Source organism: Nuphar pumila, chromosome 3 (assembly GCF_984573655.1).
Source record: "Nuphar pumila chromosome 3, dmNupPumi1.hap1.1, whole genome shotgun sequence".
In the NCBI taxonomy this organism is placed as follows: domain Eukaryota; kingdom Viridiplantae; phylum Streptophyta; class Magnoliopsida; order Nymphaeales; family Nymphaeaceae; genus Nuphar; species Nuphar pumila.
The window spans coordinates 10606702-10610368 of record NC_143251.1 but is presented as its reverse complement, the minus strand read 5'-3'; positions in this window follow the sequence as shown (position 1 = coordinate 10610368).

Sequence of the window (3667 nt, the reverse complement as noted above, 5' to 3'; positions counted from 1 at the left end):
CTATTCACATGAATCTTAAATATACAAACATCTTAATATTCTAAATAAATCAATTTTCACAAGAGAGGTTACTTTGGTAACATGTTGTTTCAATCAACTCATTTTAGAATATTAGACCCTTATTTCAAAGAAGAATACCAAAGTTCGAATATAATATGTAATTACATGGATATGAATAAGAAAAATAAAGGCACAATCCAAATTGGGTAAAAAATATCCAAAGTCAACCCACTAAAAGACCCAAATGGCATACATGATGTCCTGGACCCAATAAAAATTTTCTTAATATATATATATATATTATGAATTCTAAGGCACATGCGAAGGGGTCTAGGGTCGGCAGGGTGGGTCAGACCAGACCCAATCCCGCGGGTTAGGTCAGACCTGACCTGATCCGGGTCTGACCCAATCCTGCAAGTCAGATCAGACCTGACCTGACCTGGGTCAGACTTGACCCAGCTTGGGTCGGTCCCTGCAAAGTCCGGTAGGGGGCCGAACCCTACCCCGCCCACCGCCAGATTTGGGTCACCCGACCGTGGTTGGAGCATATAGCCGACCCCAGACCATCGTCGTCGGATGCCGACATGGCATCCGGCAAGGGCCAGCCAGCCCTCCCGGTTGCTGGAATCCTAAGGGAAAGGCCTAATCGACCCCTCCTTCGATAGAATCAAAAGGGGAAGGGCCGAATCGGCCCTCCTCCACCCATGCATGGTCGGAGAGCCGTTCGACCATCCTTCGCCTGCGCACCACCGCCAAATGGAGGAGGGGGCCATCCGGCCTCCAAAGCCAAATTTGGAGAGGTGGATAGGGGAGGACCGTTCGGTCCTCTCGGTCTCCTCTCTCCCTATGCAGGCACCTAACGGTGCCTGCGCAGAGCCAGATGACGTCCAGTGGTCTGCGGCTATCGAAGGGGTGTGCCACCCCTTGCGGTTGGTCGTCGGTCCCAACAACTCCCAAACGACATCGTTGGCTCCGATGAAAGATAAATTTTTTTTATTAACGACCCCTAATGTCGGCGATCAAAGAGGGGAAAATTGAATCCAATGAGATTTCAGTGACCCAACAAAAAATATACAATAACAAAATCAAATATTTCAACGATTTAATATGAACAGGCGGCTCTGATACCAATTATTGGATCTGGATTAAGAAAATTATTTTCTCATTCATATTCTTATGAGAATTCCTATGTATATTCATGTTTTTCATAACTTCATGCACGCATTCATGTGTGCATGCATATTTTTCTTGATCTCTAAATTTATTCGTGCTAAATCATTGAAAAGATCAGGAACAAATAAATAAAATGTAATGTGGAAGCATATCCGAATCCATCGTTGCACCGGTAGATCTTGATGGAGTTCGATCTTTCAAAACCTCTTTAGGTGACATTTTCTTCTGCTCTAAACCTAAGGAGAGATAGGCAATTTTCTTTCTTGATGGAGAGGCAAAATAGAGTATCCACTATATATGGTTTTGGGGACTATAACCTAATTGTAACCACTCTATTATCTTTTTTGTAATTCAATCAATCATAAAATCAAAAATCGACATATGAGAGTACATAACGTATCTACACATTATTATAACCATACTTTATAAGATGTCATATGGCCCAACAATATAAGATCATTTAAATAGGCATTCACCTTAGACAATTTATAATGATTAGTTAATTACATATGTAGGCCCATGTGAAATATCTAACAGATTTGCCTAACACCATCTTTCTATGTCTAAGAGAGAGAGAGAGAGAGAGAGAAGAAAAAGAAGAAGGCACCGCTACTCCCTTTTGCAATCGTTGATCTTACCGCCATATAAACTCTCGCAAGGATTTGGCAGAAAGAAGAGGGTCAGGGCCGTTATTGGGGGAGAAAAGAGGGTGATCGACAACAGACTTGGGGAAAACGGGGCTTGCCTCACCCCGTTTGGACCAGGGATAGAAGACATGAAACGATGATGGAGGCGGGGATGAAGGTTAAAATCAAAACCCATGCGGGGATTGAGGTGGGGATGAACTTATGCTTTCCACTGCCCCACTCCGTCCCCCATCCTCGATCCCCGCCTTGCCCCCACCCCACCTCGTTCCCGATATTTCTTTAGAGATGGTAGCGGACCAAGGGAAAACGGGTCCCACCCTGCCTCACCTTGTTTGGATTGGAGATAAGAGGTTAAAATCAAAACCAGTGCTGGGATGGAGGCAGGGATGGAGGGTAGGTTTTTGAGATGGGATGGGGTGGAGACCTTGTCCGCCACCCCCACTCCGATCCACTGCCATCCCTAGTGACCCATGACGTTTATTACCCGAGAAGATCCATGTGTGATCGGACACGAGTACATAATAAAGTACCCGGTCCACACAAAACGCAGAAAACTGCTGCGCCCGTAGTGATTTTCTGTGTTTTGTCTTTTACAACTAAAACCGCTGCAGACTGTAGTGTTTTTTTTTTGTTTTGTGTTTTACACAGAAAATCGCTACATGCAGTAGCGATTTTTGTCTTAGTGATTTTCTGTAATTTGTGTTTTACAACTAAAATCGCAGCAGGCGCAGGGATTTTTTGTTGTTTGTGTTTTACACTGAAAATAGCTACATGCAGTAGCCATTTTCTGTGCTTAGACTTATTTTACATTACATTGTATAGCGTAGACAAATGGTTGAATTGCAAGCTTTTTTTAGAGTTTGAATTTTACTGCTTTCAGCTTTTTTTTGTTTTGTTTATTACAAGAGAAAAAACACAAACGGTATCAGAGACTTATCTTGCTATACTTGCGAAGCCTCTTAAGCCGAAGGAGCTTTTATATGATGTATTTCTTTTGTAAACAAATTGGCTAAATAGGAAAAGATTTGCTAGTCTTGATCGGGTGGCGTCGACTGATCCCTACTAAAAAATGTAGTAGCCTTGCTCAATTCCCACGTAAGTCACTTTCAGGGCTACCAATGCCGTCGATAGCACTGGTACAAACGTGATACACATGACTTTATCTTTAAATATCACGCAAACAATGGTCCTCGTTTCTTCTCAATTGTCACTTACATAATAGTCCTTTCCATTTGTAAAAAAAATGCACTTTTTTTAAAAAAAATTTACTTGTACTGTTTCCAAATCTCGAAAGGCATTAACTAAACATCGTTTTCCCACTGAATTACCAGGCGGTCAACAATAGTGGATCAGATATAAACATCAGGGAGTCTCAGATGCCAACCTGGTCAAACTCATCCCCTATGTCATCCTTATCGTCATACCTCATCTGGGATCTCATTGATGCAAGTGATTTTATCAAATCTGATGCCATAAATGGATCCAGCATGGTCAATTTGATGTAAATCAACCATTTTATTGCATTTTTTTGACAAAAAAATGACTCTTTTTTAAAATCCACAAATTTTGGCATGTTTACAACCATTGATTTTTATAGCTTTGTGACAAAAAAATATGACTTTTTAAATCCACAAAATTTGGAATGTTTATACCATTGATTTTTGAGTCGGCAGAGATTCTGGTGATTCAAATGCTAATATTCATTAAATAAACCGTGCAGAACACATCTACCGAGTCATATTTGATCCAGACAACTTGCATCAAATGTGTGTGTACATATATAAGGAAAATCAGCAGTCCCCAGCCAAGCTGGGTAAAATTCAAAAGAGCCTGAACAATGAGGCTGC